Source organism: Cyprinus carpio, chromosome B1, assembly GCF_018340385.1.
Source record: "Cyprinus carpio isolate SPL01 chromosome B1, ASM1834038v1, whole genome shotgun sequence".
Taxonomy (NCBI): domain Eukaryota; kingdom Metazoa; phylum Chordata; class Actinopteri; order Cypriniformes; family Cyprinidae; genus Cyprinus; species Cyprinus carpio.
Window position 1 is genome coordinate 36,642,456 of NC_056597.1, and position 22,462 is coordinate 36,664,917.

Sequence of the window (22,462 nt, forward strand, 5' to 3'; positions counted from 1 at the left end):
TCTCAGAATTGTGAGCTATAAACACAGTTGCTTCTTACAAAGTCAGATTTACGGGGACATAAACCAAATTGCATTTTTTTCTCACAAAATTGCATTTTTGTCTTGCAGTTCAGATTTTTGTTTCACACTTGTGAGTTTATTACCTGACTTTTCACAGAATTGTGAGACATAACCGTGCAATTGCCTGTTATAAAGTCAAAATGGCAAGATATAAGCTTGCAATTTCAAGAAAAAAGTCTTAAATGTGAGAAAAGAAGTCCCAATTATTTTTGTTTTTTTATTCAGTTGTGGATACAGGCTTCCTGCACATTTGCTGCTTGTGTCTGCAGCACTTCAGAGAGTCTGACCGTGCTTGAGCGCGGATATATTTGATAGGATCTTGAGAGGTTCAGTCATTCCACAGGACCAGAGGCAGGACAGGGATCAGGCTAGCAACCGAGCCAGTGACATCAGCACACACGGCAACCGCTATTACTGTAGCATCTGATAGTGGAAAGCTTTACCACACAAACTGAAGGACGACCACAAACTCAAGTCACAGACTAAGAGTGTGTTGTGTTTGTTTAGTCAGTGGTGCTGTGGAACGTGGATGTGAAGCTGTGGTGTCTGCCTCCTGTAATTGCCTTCAAGAGTGTGTGTGTGTCATAACCGTGGCTAACAGGAGAGGATTAGAGGCCAAGATAAGACAAGCATCTCTAATCAATAGCAATATAACTTGCGTGCCCTTGCGCGCCGCTCACAGGAGGGAAGGAGAAGCCATGCCTGACGTTTTGCTCTACATTAGGATGATGAATTTTCCCAATTATTCATAGCAGTAGTATGTTGTCATTTTTCCTGTTAGAATGTTTTATGTTCATGTAATTTTTTACTCTGTCAGCCAATGGAAGTGCTGCTTTTATCAATTTGCATAAATGTCATAGGAGTAACCAGTAAGAGCTTAATTAAATATTATGAGAAGTCGTTTTATTGTCTCTCTCTCCATAAAAATGTACAATAAAAAAGAAAGAGCAAACACACTCTCTTTCGAGGATATTTTCCTCCTCCTTTAGCTTTAAATGTAATGCATGAGGAGACCGTCTTATCTTTTGGTGCTCTGGATAATTTTTCTGAGTAAAAAATGTTAACCAACAACATCAGCATATTAAACCAGAGCTGAAGTTGAAACTGTATGTGACAGTTGGAGCGGTTGTGGTCTGCAATACGTGTGTGTGTGTGTGTGTGTGTGTGTGTGTGTGTGTGTGTGCAGCTTCTGCAGTTGCTTTTAATGAGATCATTACAGAAACATCGTGACTTAGTAACCATGCCGAATTTCAATTAGGAACTATATACATTTGTTGAACTTGTCTAGATCTTAATTTAAGTTTTAAGAAAAGAAGTTTCTGTAGTAAAGAAGCCAAAAACAGGCGGACGGAAAACATGTCATCTTTAGGGTGTTGAAGAAACTTCTGGAAAGGAGTGGAGCACAGCTTCAGAAACTACATCTAAATGAACCCTAAAATAAATCAAATAATCTTTCAGAGCAAATCTCTTAAATATTAACATGTTTACAGTACATACATGTGTGTGTTGAGTTTGTAAAATAGAGTATGCATGGTATATGTGTAAACACAAAATCTAAACCCAATGCTATAAAATGTAGATATTTGCTGATCACACTGGTCTGGTTAGCAAATAAACTCTACATTTTTCTGTGTCAGGTCTCTGTGATGTAAGTGTGGGTCCGTTAACCGTTTGCTCTGTCTCTTCTAGGACAGGGTCTGGGCCAGTGTGGCGAAGAGTTTGAACTGTGTCATCGCCCTGGTGGATAAACTACAGGAACAAGACAACAACAACCAGGAATCAGCCCCCAGCCACACGCTGGCAGACGTCATCACCTCACACAGTCCCGGTACGACAAACTACACTGAATACAAACGCTCAAATGATCAATTATAACTCTAGACTGCAGCTGCAATCAACCAGCAAATACTTAAATGCTAAAATAATACATCAGATATGCCAAACGGCTGCTTGAATGATCAATTAACTGCCTAAAGGTGATTTCCTTTTATGGTGAGGCATAGACTATGGGAAAAATCATTTCATTGTCATGCTTTTGACTGAATTAATTATGCCATTGCCCTGGATTAATTATGAAAATGAAATATTTTTGTTACACTTAACGCTCCCCATTATGAGGATTTGAGATTGCATTTGATTTATTATTTGAATTTTGGGTCACACTTTATTTGAAGCCTTTATATACAATGCATTATTAAAAGTATTTTAATGCATTAATTAGGCCTTGTAATGCACCTTACAATGCATTGTTTGATCCCATTAATAATGGTAACCAGAGTTATAATGCATTTTAATGCTTTGCTACACCTTAAAAAATTAAATGCATTAAAACACATGACAAACAATGTTTCAGATGAAGCAAGGAATCTAAAAATGTAATAATAGTTTTATTTATGAATATATATATATATATTATATATATATATATATATATATATATATATATATATATATTGCATTACAACATACATTTTAAATACCTTTAAATACCTATACATAAAGGGTTTAAGTATGTACAAAAATGTGAAGATATATCATAATTTTTCTTCATGATTTTAATATATATATTTCACGTGTTGCCAACTTCATGCATCCTAGAAAAGCTTCTAATGGCAGATTTTCCACTTCACTCGAGATGTTTTCTGTGAGATTTTTTCACTGGTTGTACTTTTTTTTCACGCTTTATAACAACCCACAGAATTTTCTTTTATTTATTATTTTTTTTTTAGCACTTGTCAGATGTGTCAGTTGAGAGATGAATATTAGCACCATCCAAAGATCTTCTGTCAGACAGGAATACTTAAAGGAAACTTCTGACACTCAGTGCTAAAGTGAAAAAAAAAAACGATGACAAGCAGTGCAAGAGCACAAAACCTCAGAGTTTTAATGCAGCCAATGCTGCCATCACTTGGACATTATCTGAAACTACATGTTGAGGTTCTGCCTGTTGCAATCTACAATATAAAGAATTTACTGTAGGGCAGTTATGTTTTTTTTTACGCCGAGCTCATATTACACTTGGAGTTGGAGCTTTCTAAAAACACGTCTCTAGACCTTGCACTTTAAAAAAAAAAAAAAAAAACTTCCACTGACTCTGTCTATTTGAAACCTATTTGAACCCTGTATTCTAATAGTTGTAGTAATATCGGCGGCCCGACAAATACGTGAATTGGCCCCAAAAGGTTTTTTTTTTTTTTTTACGTTTACTCTGTGCTATGTCATCAGACTAAGCAAACAGACTAAGCCTTCGTGTCATGTTGAAGCAATTGGTCTTTAATTATCCATGATTGATTTAAAAAAATATGGTGTTTTTTCATTTTTATAAGAGCCGTTTAAATGTAGCAAAAGTACTGCATCATTTGTTAACAAGAATACAAATGTGTGCTAATATTTTCCCCTTACACAAGATTGCATCTTTGCAAGATCATTGTCAGCAGTATTTACATTTTCTGTGACAATGTCAACATTGTATGCAATGTATTATTGTGTCTGTCCAAATACTTCACATAACACACGAAATCAGCTGTCATTCAAAGGCTTGATGAAATGATGTCGGACCGGTTTTTAGGTTGATGTCTCGTGTCATGCACATAAAAAGTAATTAATTTAATAAAGACAGCTATTCCGATCAATGGCGTGAATACACCCTGGGTGGGAACCGAACTACTGAACGTGACTCTTTCAATTAATGTTCTTGTGAAATGGGGGTCATTGAAAAAGCCACTCAATGCAAAACAAGGATAATCCTGCCAAAAATCTGATGACTAATGCAAAACAAATTCAAACGCAGGGCTTGTTGCAAAACAGATGCACATGAAAGGCGTAAGGCAGATCTAGTTCATAGATTAAATATTTAAGTTCTTTTCTCATGCACCTTTTTTTCTAAAACAAATGACAAATCAGAGAGATGAATGACGAATTGCAAGAAATACAAGCTAGGGCATGTGAAATTTCAACAGGGCTGCTGTCTTTGACATTTAGAATTGATTTTTATGAGGAAAATGGAAGGTGTCTGAACATGTTAACATGTTATATTATCTGTGATTAGTGATGTGGTAAAAAAGTTAAAAAAAAATCATAAAAAATATTATAAATAAATCATTAAATTATTAATTCAACTGGAATTAAGTGGCTGCTTGTATGAGTGAATTATTGAATTATTTGTTTAAATGGTTTGTTCACAAACATTTACCTCATTCAGCAACAAATTAAGCAGCTATTTTTATAAGAGAGTTACTGGATTATTTGTTTAAATTGGTCATTGAATCATTCGTTCAATTGATTCATCCAAAAACTTTGATTCAGTCAGAAATGAAGCAAGTGACTGTCTTTATGAGTGAGTTGCTGTATCATTTTTTGAACAATTTGTTTAACAGAAATGTATTTTGGAATGACGTGGCTGTCTTTAAGAGTGACTCGTTGAATTTGTCATTCAAGTGATTCGTTCAAAGCACTGATTAAGTCAGGAATGTGACAAGTTATATTGTGTTATTCTATGGTATTACTCAATAAGGTATTATCTTACTTCTAATATTATGCATAATTATGAAAGAAAGCAATAAACTGATTAATATGCTGAGTTATTCCTAAATGCTGGATGTCATGAAGAGGGTCGGGATGTATAAAGGCCCTCCCATTGGGCAGTACTAGTAGTGTTGAACAGGATTGGTGGACACATAAAAGACCTCCCATGTATTTTGGACCTTAATATTCCACTAAGTTGTATCTGTGAACTAAACTAACCTCTGAAATGCACCTGTGAACTAAAATAACGCTGTGAACTTTGGGTGATTTCCAAATGCTGACATCAGAAGTAAACAGACTTGGGGGGATGTCTCACGTGACCATAGCCAACCAATAGGGAGAGATTGTTGATTTGGCCGAATTCCACCATTAAGAAAAAATATAGTGATAAAGGGGTGGCAAAACCGGGCAGGCAGTGCCAATTAAAAACCAGAACTACCTAATAAGGTATAGAGATAAAGGTATAAAACGAGTGCGCGGGCAGACAGAAAAATTCAGATGCGGTGCCCGTCATCTCGACTTTGTTACTTTGAGTAATAAAATCTATATTTCGACATCTGGAACTCCGTCTTCCGAGTCCTTATTAATCTGACTGAAAAAAAATTCATCATCAGCCCTGAGACACGACAGTGGCAGCTGTTATGAGTGAGTCATTGTATCATTTGCTTCAACCGATTCATTGACAAACATTAACTCATTCAGCAGCAAATTAAGTGACTGTCTTTAAAAGGGGAAATTGAATTGTTCGTTCAATGGATTCATTTAAAATTTGTTGATTGAGTCAGGAACGAAGCAAGTGACTGTCTTTATGAGTGAGTCATTGAATTGTTTATTCAACCGATTCTTTCAAAAACGATTCATTCATTCAGAAGCAAAGTCTTTACGAACGAGTCATTGAATCATTTGTTCAACCAGTTTGTTTAAAAATATGAATTCATTCAAAAAACAAAGCATGTGACTGTCTTTACGAGTGAGTCATTGATTTTTTTTTTTTCTTTTCAAGAGATCTGTTAAAAAAAAAAACAAATTTTTAATAAATGAGACACCCACTATTATGTACTGCTTGGACACTCTGTGGTTTTATTTGGGGCTATTTTGACCGATGGAGCAAAAACATTAATGTTCTTAAATTCCAGACCATGTTTAGACAAGGAAGACAAGACTTAGTCTCTATAGCCTCAAAGATCATATCTGCTAACTTTGATCTAATTCTGTCTCCAGGCTTTTGGGACTTTGATAAGAGTTGTAGTTGTTTTAGTCTGTAATTTAGATAACAAACAGACCCGTGCATGCCCTCAAGCATTAAACACAGTTTATTCTAAAGCTTGATCTGCTATTTTCTCAGAGCATTTTAACTGCATTGTAATCCTACCAGTGAGTGGGCTGCTTTTATACATGTTGGAAAGAGATTCATTCCTGCATACAGCACTCAAAAACTATCTCTAATAGTAGATTATAAAACTTTATTAATTGTAGATTATAAAAAACTTCTTTATTCCATTAAATCCTTTGCCTTACCCAGCAGGGTAAATCACACAGTGCTAAATGCAATGTACTCATGCATGCATAAATAAACAGGCTTATTAACTGTCATTAAAAGAAAATGGAAATACTTTCCATGGATTATTTTTTTTCATCTGTCACTTGGAGCAAGTGAGTCAGATTAGATAAATGTCAACATGTACCAGCTGTAAGATGCCATCGTCCTCAAAAATCATGAACAAAAGTGCACAAAGAATAAAGAAATTACTACTACATTCAATTCAGGTTCACTGACTGGAAATTATTTCACAATGCTATCATAACAAAAACTGTTCATTTTCCATGTTTTGGTCCAATAGTGGTCAGTTTTGCATACTTTTGGTCTGGTTTTAAAGCCCTATATACTTAATGCAAATTCCTGCTCTTATTGTGAGTGATTTATACGTGCGTATTATTTCAAATATAAACACACTTAAATTAGTGAACTTTCATGTTAAAACTTGCTGTTTCTCTAGCTAATAGAGCACTAGGATAGGATAGGATAAACTTTATTTGTCCCCGAAAGGAAATTTGTCTTGGGCAAAGTGCTACAATGTTGCTCTGACCATACAATAACAATTTGTCTTGGGAAACAAGTAAGAACATACATTCAAATATAACAGTGTATAAACATAAAATGCAAGATATGTAAAGTGAAAAACACAGTAATAGTTCTAATGTGCTATAGGTGTGTTGTTTTTGGTTAAATTCAGCAGTTTTATCGAGGCAGGAACAAATGAAAGCTTCAGTCTGTTAGTTTTTGGCATTCTCAGTCTCTTTCCTTTCCACTGCAGTAAGGATGTATTTTTATTGGCTTATCCTGAACATTGCATCTTCTCATTTAACCCTTGTGCTGCATTATATATTTTACGCCGTTGAGTGCATTAATGACCAAAAATGGTCACATATTAAACATTGCCTAAAATATTATATATTATTATTATTATTTTCCACTTTTACTAAGTTAAATCTTTTAACCAGCATCAGTCCTCATCATAACTATCAAATATTTATTTAATTTCAGGATTTTAACCCTTTAAATTCCAGTTTTGGTGACGATACCATCAATTTGTATAAGAGGAAAAAACACAAAAATGTAATTATTTTCCATACACTAAATGCAAAGAGAAAACTTTAGCTTTGGATTATCACAGTCTTGAAATATGTCAAAGATTAGCGGAAAAAAATATTTCTGGTGCATTTAAATGCTTTTTAGCAACCACCTTTTCACTCACACACACCTACGTGGTGGCCAGGGGTGGCACCAGATGTCTTGCGATAGACTTGTTTTTAGTAAATTTCTAACTGCATCTGGCAGTGGCGGATCCTGGCATGTGTAGCTGCCTAGGGCCACTTTCTTCTCCTCTTTATACTTAATTTTAGGCAGTTTCTATAGCGTGATATTTTGACATATCGAGAGCGCATAATGTTACGTGATCCATGTTAATGCGCGAGCACGAATCTCCACTCGCAAGTGGATTTCCTTCACTCACACAAAACTGGATGTGTGCTTTTAAATATACATTTTTCTTTTATGAATTGTCTCTGCTTTTGCTCAGAGATTACGTGTATGCTCAAACGTTCTTGCATCACTGAAGACTAGAAGCACCTTTTTTCTAATTCAGATGAGGAGTAGGCTTATCTCATTAAATGGAAGCAAGCTGATTATAGTCAGCCTACTCTAGTTATTTATTTTATTAATAGCCTACTTATTTTAGTTAAGTGCTTAACTTATAAATATGCATTTATTCAATTGTTTTATTAAGTGCATTTGTATTTTGTTGTTTTTGTATATAGTTTTTGCAACAAAAGCATATTAACCAGGTTCCAGAAATAATCACTGAGGGTGCTTCTAAAATTAGTGAGGGTGCTCTAGTCTTAATGCCCATTTTCACACATTTTTCGCCCGTCTATTGCTTTGGTCATCATTGTGTCTATCACTGCTACTTCGAGAGTGAATCCCATATTAATATGCAGATGTCATTCCTGTAACTTTGCAATGTGTGTGTGGCTGAAAAACTTTTTTTTTTGTTTTAAATGGATCATAGACTAGAAAGCTTCTGCTCATTACCACTAAAAAAGCTGTCACTCTTTGTTAAGTGAGTGTATACACGATGTATTTTAACATACATCGTGCCGCAAATCATAACCCCCCCCCCCCCCCCCCCCCCCCCCCCCCCCCCACCCCCCCCCGGCCACCCTCTTTTGAGCCTGTGCCCCAGACTGGCCACCCCATTTAAAATGCTCTAGACACACCCCTGCCTTTTCAAGACAAGTGCTTTAAACAAACCACAAGCACTTAACACTAACCATCTGTGTACTAGTAGAAACCAGGTCACTCTTAATGTTTTTGAAAAACACATTACTGGAAAGCTGAGTCATTTTATCATATTTTCCCCCAGAGCTTCCCGTGGCAACTGTGGTTTGGTGGGATGAACTCGCCGTCCTGGTTCAGTCACTGAAAAAGTGTGTGGCAGAAGTAGCAGAGAGGGCGAGGCGCTCAGTGAGCTTCGTCCTGCTCCAGGAGGCAGCGTGCAGCACGGCCCAGGGCCTGCAGCTGCAGCAGAGACGGGACGCTGTCTTCAGCCAGGCAGTAAGTAATCAGACAGTTTTAAAATCAGTGTTTTTAAAAAAAGAGTTTTTCACTTTGATGAAAAACTATTCCAAACTGTTTAAATCCATTTCTCAGCATTGATATAATTTGTTTATAAGTCATTTGTTTATGCTTCATTTTATTGTGACAAAGTGTTTGTGAATATGTGTGTGTTGTGTATCTGCAGCTGGCTGCGCTGGCATGTGGATTTGCCATGCGATTGTATGCAGGTTTGGAGGATAAGGGCTTTCTCAGACAGCTGCATGCCGTCGGGCTGGTGGCCCAGTTTGAAAGCCTGCTGAGTACTTACAGTGAGTAGCTTTAATCAGATATGCAATCACACCAAAATAACCTCTCAATCCTGATACAGTGTTATAAAACACGAACCAGCAAATCATCAATACATGCCTGCACTCCGGAGGGCAGCGTAGCTCCTACTTAAGGGCCTCATCCGGGGACACAGTTAATGAAGAAATACACTGATCTACCGAGGGCATGTTACCAAGGACCTTTCTCCTGGGCATCAGCCATTGCAGCCAATGTGTGTGCCGCTCGATCCGGTCGGCAAGCAAAGTGCGTGCCACTTGATCTGGTCTAGTTATCAGTAAAGTCAGGGCAGCTAGGTATCAGGAAATCGTCCGGCCGAGAAACCGACCGATCCAGATTTTATTTAGCAAGGGCCATCTTGATTGTGACCTGCAATACCCTGCAGATTTGAGCCCTCATCGCTATGGGAGTGTTGAGGCTGAGAGTGTGCAAAAGAAGTCTCCTCCAAGGGTATGTAACAGTCCTGCTTAGTGTAGCCAGTGAATCTGAAGTGAATCTGAATATGTGTCCAGGTCCTCCCTAGGACATTTGGCCATTGGTACAACCTTGGGCAATATGGGGTTAAATACTGATGCTCTCACATCCTCATTTGTGAATGCCCTGCACAGCATTAGATGACTGGCATGTCACCATATTCTAATTTGTTGAGATTAGATTAGGTTTTTGTTAAATGTGAGCCAAAATCATCCAAGAACCAAAGACTTAAACTACTTCAGTCTGTGTGCATTGAATTTATTTAATACATGTGTTTCACAGTTTGAGTTGAATTACTGAAATAAATGAACTTTTTCCATGACATTCTAATTTCTTGAGAAGCACTTGTAAGTCTGCCAGCAGGTGGCTGTAAATGTCTTTATGAGTTATTTCACGAGTTCACATTTACTTATAATTAAATAAAGGTTATGCGTATTTGGCGTGCTGTCCGGGGAGAGAACTCCAAGACTCCCGAGCCCGGGGCATCCCCCTGCAGCACTGCTACAGCAGATTAAAATACAGAAAGGCTCCTACTGGAGCGGAAACTGCTGCGGCAGTGGGAAAATAATGAAATAGCTCATGCGGGAGCGGGGACTGCTGCAGCAGTGTGGAAATATGGAAGAGCTCCTGCGGAAGCAGATACTGCTGCGGCAGTGCGGAAATATGGGAGAGCTCCTGCGGCAGCAGATACTGCTGCAACATCTGAAAAGAAAACTCCTGTGGGAACTGCTACGGCATCTGAAAAGAGAAATTGGCTTCTGCGGAAGCGGCCGCTGCTGTGGCATCTGAAAAGAAAAAATGGCTTCTGCGGAAGTGAGCACTGCTGCAGATTCAAATAAAGATGAAGGCTCCTGCTGGAGCAGGAACTGCTGCGGCAGTGAGGGAATTTAGGCAAGGCTCCTGCGGGAGTGGGAACTGCTGTGGCAGTGGGGAAATATGGAAGAGCTCCTGTGGGAGCGGGCACTGCTGCGGCAGTGGGGAAAGACAGGAAAGGCTCCTGCGGGAGCGGATACTGCTGCGGCAGTGGGGATATATGGAAGAGCTCCTGCGAGAGCAGGAACTGCTGCAACAGTTGGGAAATGGAGAAAAGCTCCTACGGGAGCGGGAACTACTGCAGTGGGGAAATGGAGAAAAGCTCCTGTGGGAGCGGGAACTGCTGTGGCAGTGTGGGAATTAGGTAAGGCTCCTTTGGGAGCAGGAACTGTGTGGTAATAAGGTAAGGCTCCTGGCGGAGCTGCAGTGGGGAAAAAAAAAAAAAAACTCCTGTGGAAGCGAGGACTGGGGAAGGCCGCCATTAGCGGAGGCGTGCTCATGCTTGGGACGGCTCAGGGAGGGAGCGCTGAGGGGGGGGGTTTCAGGGCCTGCGCCAGGAGAGTTCAGAGGGATGGGTGGGATGTGGAAGCGAGAGAGGGAGGGAGGGGGGAGCATGAGAGGAGGAGGAAAGATAACTGCTGGAGCCGCCTGCAGAGATGTGCACACACTTGGGATGGCCCTGGGAGTGGAAGAAAAAGGGGAAAAGAGAGGGGAATGGCAGGTATCGGGGCCTGCGCCATTAGCGGAGGCATGATCACACTTGGGACAGCTCTGGGAATGGAAGAAAGAGGGAAAAAGAGAGGGGAATGGCAGGCATCGGGGCCTAAGCCAAGAGTGTTCGGAGGGATGGATAGGGCAGAACAGAGAAGGAAGGGGAGCATGAGAGGAGGAGGAAAGATAGCTGCTGGAGCTGCCTGCGGAGACATGCTCACGCTTGTGGAGGCGTGCTCATGCTTGGGACGGCTCCGTCCAGAAGTGGAAGAAGAGAGGGGAAAAGAGACTGTGAATGGCGGGCATCGGGCCTGCGCCATTAATGGAAGCAGCCTCACACTGGGGTTAGACTGTGGGGCTGCAGGCCATGAGTAGGGGAGGGGGTTGTGGATGGGTCTGCACTGCTATTGGAGGCATGCTCACGCTAGAGTTTGCTACGGGAGCTGGAGGCCACTGAAAAGGAAAAAAGGGGTAAGTAGCAGCAGGAGGAAGGTCTGAGATGTGAGGGTCTGTGTTGCAAGCGGAAGCAGCTTCGCACTTGCTTTACGTGCTGTAGGCCACAGAAAGGGAATCCTGAAGACCCTGTGTGCAGCCTGCACTGCTAGCGGAGGCAGCTTCACGCTAGCGTTTACTACGGGAGCTGGAGGCCGCTGAACAGAAAAATGGTTATTAGTAGCATGAGGGAGCGGAAGAGTTGTGGGAATGTTTACAAATGGAGGCAGCCTCACGTTTGCTTCAGCTGCTGTAGCTGTAGGCCGTGAGAAGGGGTTGGGGTGTATGATGTCTTGAAGAACCTGGGGAGCCTGCACTGCTGGCAGAGGCAACCTTATGCTAATGTCTGCTACGTGAGCAGGAGGACACTGAAAAGAAAAAAGGGGGTTAGAAGTAACAGGATGGAAATACTGGGATGTGCTGGCCGGTGTTGCAAGTAAAAACAGCTTCATGCTTGCTTCGGCTGCTGCAGTTGTATAAATTTGAGGGTGCTGTTTTCACATTGTAGTATGGACTGTGGAAACAGAGGCTTTTGAAAATGATGAAGCATGTTTAGTCTTGTAACACATCAGGGTTTCCCACACATTGATTTGGCCTGCCTGAACTGACGCTGAACGCTAAACTGACCGCCACAAATAGATTTTCCAAAAGGCTTTGACTTTGACTTGAATAAACATGAGCACTGCACGTTTCAAAATCAAAAACGGATGCGGGTGTTTTTATATCACTGTATTTCAGAAGGAAACCGACTGTATTTAGAAAATTTTCGATTTCATTTTTCATTTTATTTTGCATGTAATGCTTGATAAGGCAGTGTTTGTGATCTCAGCGCTGTTTTGCAGCCGTTACCGGAGAATCCTGTATCTCTCCCGCTCTTAAAGCGCCTCCTGCTAGCAGAAAATTAATTTGCATATATATGTATATATGGGGGCGGTGGAGTGCCACCACAAATAGAGTGTAAGGCTGTGGGAAAACACTGCACATTGTACCAACAGACATGTTTATAGCAGTAACGTTAATTTGCATTTATGTGCTATTCACTTTCAAGCTGTTTCTACACTGATGCATACTGCACTCTATTCATATTGCAGTCCTAAAAAGACAACAGAAAATTTACTCACAATTGCTGTCCTGAGGGAAAACACGAGGGCAGTTGTGTTTTAGATCAATTCTGAGTGAGCACGCCAGTAAATGGTGAAATATTTCCATAAATAAATTGATCCTGCCAGAAGACATGCATGAAACTTAAGTCTGTATCATCTCAGTGAGGTTTATACATGCACAGTAAGGCAAATGTAATGCCTTCAGACATTTCAGTGTGGATGACAACTCTAAAAAATTTATTAAATTGCAACACATGGTCTGCGCCGCTAGTGAAGGCAGCCTCAAACTGCGCTGCAGCCTGAAAAGCCACGGTGAAAGGCTGAGCCGCGGCAGGAAGTGAGTGAGGCTTTGCTGCCATGAGATCTGGGGTGCGGCCCAGGCTCGTTGAATGCCTGCTGCTGCCGCGATCCAGCACTCGAGGAGAGCCGGGTCTTTGAGTGGGACAATGACGGTGTCGCATGGTCTATTGGCCACAGAGTGTGGCTGGTCGAGAAGAGCAGCTGTTGCGATAACGCCTGGTGCCCGGTGGCCGTGTTTGGCGGGGTAGGAGTTATCATGGGGCCTACAAATGCGGCAGATCTGAAAAAATCCCCGGTATAGATCTCTTCGTTGGACAGAAAATTGGGTCTGTGATAAGATGGCAACAGAGCATACTGAATCCTGAAAGTCGAGCGATAACGAAGGGTAGGACGTGCTTGATTATTTATAGGTGTTTCCTCTTGAGCTGATTGGTAAACGGTGTAATCACTAATGATGAACTGGCCGTGTTAATTATCCGTGCACGCTCCTCCCGAAATTTGTTTATGAAACATCACTAATTCATTAGATTCGTTCAAACGGTTGACTCATTCAGGAATGAAGTAAATGGCTCTCTTTATGAATAGGCTATTGAATCATTTATTCACACGATTCGTTCAAACCGCGGATTCATTCAGAAACCAAACACCACTGCGTTGCTCAGAGACGCACAACAGTCCTGCTATGGCTTTAAAGGTAATGTGTTTCTTTGCAAAATTGAGCAAAAACATAATATTAGAGACGCACATTGACACAATATCAACTTCTTTTTGCTGAATTGTTGTATAAAATCACATTTGCACTCATGATATATTCGTGCTGAATTGTTGTATAAGTTTAATTTTGCTCTCATTGTTTATTTGATATCACTTATCCTATGATATAAATATTAGACAAAAACTCATACAGGGGCATTATTTGCACCAATATCTTGAATTTTAGGGCATAACTGCATTTGTGGAGTTGTTGCCCTGCATCATTTGTCAACAGTCAACTGTATAAAATGTAAGATGACGTACAGGTCTGGGGGCGGGGCCAGTGCGTTAACCGCATTAAAATATTTTAATCACATTATTTTTTTCATAACTAATTAATTGTTAATGCGTTAAACTGACAGCCCTAGTTAATAGATTTAAACAATACTTAGTATTAAATAAATGTATTTTAAATAAATTATGGCATAGGTGTTTTACTGGGGTAATAATAATAAGTTATAAGTTTTATATAAAACCTATTTTTAGAGTATTTTTACTAGGAAACACAATTTCACAATTTCAGTCCTTTTTAATTATTTGTGACATTTACTGCAATTTGTTTCTACGCTTTTTTTCTTTTTTTTTCTTTCTTTTTTTAGTGAGTATTACTTTTGGAAGGTTTTTTTTTGGGGGGGGATTATTATTATTAAAGTCCCCATGAAATCAAAATTGAATTTTTTTAGTATTAATGTTAGCCTTAATGTTTTCTATAAGCAAGTGTGCTCCAAAACAATGACAAAATTCACATTTATAAGATATGCCAAGCATTCCAAACCCACAGTCTCTCACTTTCTACCAATGTGGAACAACGATGACATCACCCCTTCAGCCTTTTTTTTTGTTTTTGTTTTTTTGCTTCAGGTAAAATGAATATGGTATATGTAATTCAGCCTTGAGTGTCTTAATGCTTTATTTTTCACTTTAGTTCTCTGCGTATGATTGTTGTATGGCTGTTTCCCGCAGCAACCAAACTTTGAAATAAACACACTTCCAGTTGTGCGCGTGTTTAGATTGCAGATTACTGTCAGTGCTTGAACATGCATCTTAACACGATACAGGTTTGACCTCAGTTCAAACCGTTCTTGCAGTGTAAAATGCTGGAGGCTGTTGTTTTTTGTTTGATGAAGTGTGTTTGAATGTCTGATGAATGGCTGTGATTGTTTGCCGGGTGGGGAGATTACTGTGTCAAACTGTTTTCCCAGGTAATGTTTTAGAGAATTTACGTTAGTTATGATATAATAACTGTGCCTTAAGAGAGTGAGGTACAGCATGTTCTGCAATCAACATCCCTGGTCAAACAGGGTAGTTTTTATTCTTATTGTATTGGTCTTATTATAGTTTTTATTAACATTTTGAATTAGCTTTTTTCTATATATTTTTCTATGTTAATTTTAAATTTTAGTTCAAGTTTTAGTAATTTTTTGTCATTTTGATTAGTTTTTATATTCCTGTGTAGTTTTCATACATTTTTATTTCATAGTTATTCTAGTGCATCACGTTAAAATGAAAATTTGTAATATAGATATATATATATATATATATATATATTACTTCTAGTTTTAGTTTCAGTTAACTATAACCTTGAAGGTTAGAGACGACATTTTAAACCAGTTATTTTTATGTGAGTGTAACTGGTCGATCATGGCATTTCCAGATGTTATAGTCACGTGTTCAATTTCCCAGCTTTTTCATGAACGATGGCTTTGTGTGAGGTTCGCCTTCACATTGCTGCAGTAGTTCTGTGTTGTTTGGACACAGTCAGTGGTTCCTGTCATTCACTTTTGGTTTTCGCCCACCATTATTCTTCACTGATGAAGTCTTGCCGTACTTTGCTTGTGTAGTCATTATCATTAAAGACTATTTTTAAACACCAAACATCTGGGCTTAAGTGTACAGACACTCCTGCTAAAACGGGCTCCTGTGATTTGTCCTTTTTGGAAATCACCCATTTCACCCACGGCTTGTACTAATCACTGCAGAGCTTATACTATACTGATATACAACCTAGAGATTATAGACAACATAAAGATAAATTGAAATGTATTATAAAGATAATGCAATGATTTTTTTTTTCCTAAATGATATTACCCACTAAACCAATCCAACTTCTGTACAACTGAATACAATAGATGCATTTATGCATTTGTACAGTATACATATGGGTGCTTGTATTGCATGGAAATGTAAGTTTCAGAACAAAATTGCATCTTTATTTTTAGTCAGAAGAAGTCTGTAGTAGTTTTTCCTCATGTAGATAGTACGTATATGCTGTAGTAACACAGATGTTTTTTCACTCAGGTGAGGAAATAGGGATGCTGGAGGACATGGAGGTGGGGATCAGTGATCTGCACAGAGTGACCTTCAGGATCACAGAGGCGGCGTCTGAGGAAGCTGTCAGCCTACAGCCCACCGTCAGTGGTAGACGGTGAGAGAGACCCCTCACACACACACACACATACATACATGAGTGAACATTCATATCCTAAACACTCTCTGTCTCATTCTATCTCTCACATCACTTATTGTCAATTCTTTATGGTCCTATGTAATAAAGACACCAATGATTAAAAACATAAAAATAAAAAAGAGGTGGAAATAAATATTTAAGTAACTCATATTTTCCATTTATTTACTGATCTACACCTTTTTTACATGTTTAATATTTTTTAACATTTCTATATTATATCATATTATTAAAATTAAATTGTAAAAAATATTTTTAATTAAATAATTAATATATAGAGAAACTTTATTGTTAGTAAGTTGTTGAAGAACTTTTTTTCAGCATGAATGCATTAACTTGATCAAAATATATTTATAATGTTACAAAATGTGTCACAAAATATGAATCAACATTGATAATCATAGAAATGTTTCTTGAGCAGCAAATCGGCATATTAGACTGATTTCTGAAGGATGTGACACTGGAGACTGGAGTAATGATGCTGAAAATTCAACTTTGATCACAGGAGTAAATTACATTTTACAATATATTAACATAAAAAACAGTTATTTTAAATTGTTGTATTTTATAATATTATTGTTGTTTTTTTTTTTTTTTGATTGCATTAAATGCAGCCTTGGTAAGCATATGAAACATATTTTAAAAACCATTACAAAATTATGTTATTATGGTAGTGCACTGTGCTAATACGTATGCATTTTGTGAGTGCAGTTGCTCTAAAATGAGTTTCAGGAATTTCCCCAAGGAAGCTGTGGGAACATGCTGGTATTGACAGAGTTTGGAAATGTAACCTGTTTTTTGTCCCAGAGACCATTACACTGTCCGAGGTGCCTCTCCCACATCATGCCTTCCAAGCGCTCCCGGAAGAGCTGCGCGAGGGCAAGCTGCTACGCGTGCTTCCCGTGCTTTTCAACGTGGGCATCAACGAGCAACAAACCATCGCTGAGAGGTACAAGCACCAACTGATAGAAATGAAACGCAATCCCTACAAGCATAAATGCTCGCTGAAGCGTGTCTGAGCTGGATACATGATGCTTGTGCTCTTTGTGTGTGTCTCCCTCTCAGATTTTGGTGATATATCTTTACAGGAGAGAATAAACCAAAAGAACTTCGAGATTCTAGAAGGCTACTATAAAATCTTTACCGAAGACGGTGCCGTCTGAATGTAAGTTCATCATTGGAGAAACTGAGCTTTTTATATTGCATTTAGTCATTCATCAGTTACTTTTATTCAGACATTGGGAACAATATATTTAGAAACTTGGCATTGTGTACTGCAAAAAAAAAACTTTTCACTTTCTTTAATCAGGAGTCAGACAGAGCTTTATTGCCAAGTATGTGTGCACATACAAGGAATTTGTTTTAGTTTCACAAGCTTCCAGTACATAGAGACAACAACACAGAGATAATAAAAAATAAGAGGAGAATAAAAATGCACATATATAACATTCTTACTGTTTCTCAACATTCTTATTACTAAATTCTCATTTATTTCTTTTAATTTTGAGGATGAACTCATAATTTGAAAAAAAGATTAATACTGAGACTGTGTCATGTTTAAACTCAAATTTACTACTGTAACTGTAAAAAAGGAAAAAAAAAAGATTTACATCTTATTAAAATGGGACTTTTATAAAAAAAAATTGTAAGATATTTATAATGTTACAAAAGATTTTTCAGTTAAATTATTTAAAATAAATGCATTTGAGTTTGAAAATTTGAGTGTGTGTATATATGTGAGTGTGTGTGTGTGTGTGTGTGTGTGTGACCCTGGACCACAAAACCAGTCTTAAGTGTCAGTTTTTCAAAATTTAGATTTATACATCATCTGAAAGCTGAATAAATAACATGGTTTGATAGGATCAGACAATATTTGGCCGAGAAACAACTATTTGAAAATCTGGAATCTGAGGGAGCAATAAAATCTAAATATTGCGAAAATCGCCTTTTAAAGTTTCCAAATAAGTCTTAACAATGCATATTACTAACAAAATTATTGTTTTTATATATTTACTGTAGGAAATGTACAAAATATCTTCATGGAATATGATCTTTACTTAATATCCTAATGATTTTTGGCATAAAAGGAAAATCGATAATTTTGACCCATACAATGTTCAGTTGGCTACTGCTAAAAATATACCCCAGCAACTTAAGACTGAAATGTATGCTCCAGGGTCACACACCTCTCAGCTATATATATATATATATTATTGCAACGTCTCTGTTTTAAAGGATTTGAGTGCAGGAATTTATTGTTCTCTGATATGTCAATCACGTCTGTGGAGCGTGACGGCTCTGGGATGAATCCTCCCAGCAGACGAATGCCAAGCTGCATCGCAGCGTGTCACATCTTGTCTTCTTACCATCTCTCTGTTTATCAGAAAAATAACATGTCCCCAGACTTTTCAATCTTATCTTTAGTGCTTGTCGATACAGGGACAAACAAGCCCTCTTTAAACCCATTGATGCATGACATCTCAAGTGTCTGCTTTTTGTCTCTTCTTTCCGAAGGCCTGCCATGTTTTCAGACACAGACAGACATCAAGGAACTGCTCGACACCCTCGGCCAGAATGTAGTCACCAAGAAGAGAAAGAATGTGGAGATCCTTTGGCTTGCGGGAATGGTGAGGCTGAGTTTGAGGTCATGGAATCTGCAGGAAGTGTGTGCAGTTTGTTTCGTAACCTCACATGTGTGAAACATTAGTTTGCTGAACGAGCAATCAAATTTCTGTAATGGTCAGCATTTCAAGTAAGAGTTTGGAATCTTTTTCATCATGAGCTTCAAGAGAGTAATTACTGGCTTATAAAATGTATCGTTTTGGTCTTTTGTTTGTGTGGCCAATATATACACAACCATTGAAATGATTGGAGGTATGTAAAGGGTAAATTTTATTTAATTTTATTTTATTCAACAATTGACATAAGTGACGTTAAATACATTTATAATGTTCCAAAAAATGTTGTTGGTTTTTTTTTTGTTGTTGTTGTTTTCTTCAAAGAATGGTGTTCTTTCTATTCTTCAAAAAATTCTGTATTTTTGATTAAAGGAAGTGAAAGTAAAAACAATTCCATCTGTCACATGTCTCCTCAGATCTGTCGACGGATGAATGGTATCCGCCTCACCAGCTGTAAAAGTGCCAAAGACAGGACGTCCATGTCAGTGACACTGGAGCAGTGCTCTCTGCTACGGGACGAGCACCAGCTCAATAAAGATTACTTTGTACGAGCTCTGGACTGCATGCGGAGGTAAGCACCAGCCATGTCTGCGTAGATCTGTTCTCCTCATATGTGCATGCATTATAGGAATAGTTCACCCAGAAATGACAATTTGCTGAAACTTTACTCACACTCAGGCCATCCAAGATGTAGATGAGTTTGTTTCTTCATTAAATTTGGAGAAATGTAGCAGTGCATCACTTGTTCACCAATGGATGCTCTGCAGTGAATGGGTGCCGTCAGAATGAGAGTCTAAACAGCTGATAAAAACATCACAGTAATCCACACCACTCCAGTCCATCAATTAATGTCTTGTGAAAAGCTGTGTGATGTATAAGATGTTTTTAATTTTGAACCATTGTTTCCAGCTGAAGTGCAAGTCCTCTGTCCGTGATATTGGTTGCTTCAGTTCATCTTGTCTGAATCAGCAGAAAAATATGCACAGATCAAGCACTGTTAACAAAGCAAAAAAGAGTCCAAAACAGTTCCAAACAATTATGCTGGTGGATTTTGATGAGAGCGAACAACAGGACATGAACTTTATTACTTGAGGAAGCATTATAATGGACTCATATTTTACCCAGAAGCTATGTTTTCAATTTAAAATGCCTTAATGAAGGATTTGTTTCTTTCTTACAAGCAGGTTTTTTTTTAATTCAAAATTAATTGATGGATTGACTTTTTTGTTTTTTTTTTGTTGTTTATTGTGATGTTTTTATCAGCTGTTTGGACTCTCATTCTGACGGCACCCATTCACTGCAGAGGATCCATTGCTGAGCAAGTGATGCAATGCTACATTTCTCCAAATCCGATGAAGAAACAAACTCATTGTCAGCACATTTTCATTTGTGCATGAACTATTCCTTTACACTTAACGTTACACATAATGTGTCATTTAACATCTAATGCTGATAATAAAGACTTTCTTGGATGTTAACCCAATACCAGTGCATCTGATTGTGTTGTGCACAAAAAAACATTCACCCATGATGCATTAAAATACTTATGGTATGTATGTATGTTGTGAAACAGAGCCCTCGCAGTTTGGTTGAACCCAAGCCAGTGTAAATTATGGGTGAAGATTAACTTTGAAGACAAAATATGTAAAACATTCCTTCCTGTTCACGTCCCAAAGGAGAGACCCAGTGAAAACATTCGTGTTGATTCTCACATACAGCCTGTTATTGTGAAATACAGGCAGCAGAAGCTTTTGCCAAAAAAGAGCATTGAGAAGATGAATACATACATACATACATACATACAGACGATATGCCTTTATAAGAAGCCATGTGGAACATCTGGAAATGTTCCCCAACAGCTGCACATATTTACGGCCCACACTGTAGATCTTGTAGGAACAAAATAATAAAATGCTTCATATGTCATTATACATATCCTGTTTGTTCCCAAACAAAGGCTCATTTTCAAAACACAGAACTATTCCAAACCACTCTCACTGCAAATAATACTGTCTAATGAGATCCTTTCATCTGGCCGGCATGTACCGTCTAAAGAGAATGCAATCCCAAAATCTATTACAACATGCTCAGTGAAAAAAAGACGTATATGTGTATATATTAGTGCTGTCAAACGATTAATCACGATTAATCGCATCCAAAAAAAAGTTTTTGTTTACATAATATATGTATGTGCACTATTTATGATGTATATACAGTATATATATTTAAAATATTAACATGCATGTACATTTAAATATTTATATTATTATATTTTATATTATATATAAATATATTTCATATATAAACATAACATATTTTTCTTGAATATATACATGCATGTGTTTGTATTTGTATATACATGATAAATATACACAGTACACACTCATATATTATGTAAACAAAAACTTTTTTTCGTGTGGTGCGATATATTGCGATATAATATATATATTTATATATATATATATATATACACACACACAGTATGCTATGCATAAAGGGAATGCAATATCAGAATGCAGTGCAACAAGCACAATTTTAAAAAATAGCGAAATGTTCTTAATTTAAAATGTAATTTGTTTAATACTGATTTTAAAGGAATTTGATACATTATTTGTGCATGTTGTTTGTTAAAGGTTAAAGGCAAGACCTGAATGCACTGCAACACTGTCAATAAAAAAATCTGTAAAATTTTCATAATCATAAAAGTAATTCGTTCATTCGTGTTTAAAAAATTGCTAAAGATTAGCACAGTATATGCCTTGTGTTTAAAGAGAATGCAATACCAGAATGCATTGCAACAAGCTAAAAAAATCTGAAAAAACATTACAAATGTCATTCATTTAATATTGAACATTTTGGAAAATTTTCTAAAAAGCACAGTATTTTACACAAAATAATTGTATAACCCTTGTGTTTAATGAAAAGACAATCCCAGAATGCAATTTTGTCAATAAAATGTTGCTTAAAATAGCTCAGTGTGTATTTAAAGCTCAGTGGGAAAAAATAAATAAATAAATAAATAAATCTGTGAAATGTTCTTATTGAAAAAAATTTGTTTCAGATATTGCTAAAAATGGCTCAGTATTTCACCCATTATTTGTGCATGCTGTTTGTTTGTATCACTTGTCAGCACTAAAGTCCACTGGAATAGATTAAGGGTCATGTCTCCCTTGTATATACATATTTGTATACTTATGTTTCAGTCCTAATTTGCTTCAAACAAAGCTGAATGCTGCTGCTGTTAAACAGAAAGCCACAAATTAAAATGTTTTTAAAAATGTCACTCATGAGTACTCAATTACTAGATGCCCTTGTATTTATGTAGTTTATATAATTATTTTGCACACATTGCACTCAATATTATAGCAATTATGTCAGCCACTACTCATTTAGCACCAAGAAAAGATGTGAGCTTGAAAGATTAGACTAATCTCATTCATTTGCTTTACTTTTCAAATATTTACGTTCCTCCATCTGCTGCTTCACTTGATAGCAAAATATTATTCATTTGCTAAATGGCTTGATGTATGTGCTAAGACTCAACACTGCATCGGGATAAATGTGCTCAAGCAGTGATGAAGTCATTTAGCTGTGATTTGCATATCAGTATAGCAAACTGGGTCAGACAAATAGCATTGTGTCTCAAGGT

General features: G+C 37.7%; 1 pseudogene; it reads left to right on the top strand.

Moving 5' to 3' along the window:
• LOC109086071 overlaps nt 1–22,462 on the top strand; it is a 137,775-nt pseudogene that overhangs the window by 109,784 nt on the left and 5,529 nt on the right.